A 284-nucleotide genomic window follows, 5' to 3' on the forward strand; every position below is an offset into this window, starting at 1 on the left:
ACTTCATTACTTGTCAAAGATCAAACTTTTGAATTTTCTAAAGAGTGCTTAGAATCCTTCAAACTTAAGAAGGAGTTGACCAATGTGTTGTAACCCGGCAGTCAGTGAGAGGGGGGGTGAATCAGTGAGTTCAATTTCGATACCTAAAAACCTGTCCGATGTCTGGCCAAGAAAAACTGATATACCTGTCCCTGTTTACACACAGTCGTATGCACACTCAGCCTCTCATAGGCACTTCCAAGTGTGCACACCCATTCCACATTCCACGCACTTCAATATAAAAT

The sequence above is a fragment of the Macadamia integrifolia genome, chromosome 5, assembly GCF_013358625.1.
Source record: "Macadamia integrifolia cultivar HAES 741 chromosome 5, SCU_Mint_v3, whole genome shotgun sequence".
NCBI lineage: Eukaryota > Viridiplantae > Streptophyta > Magnoliopsida > Proteales > Proteaceae > Macadamia > Macadamia integrifolia.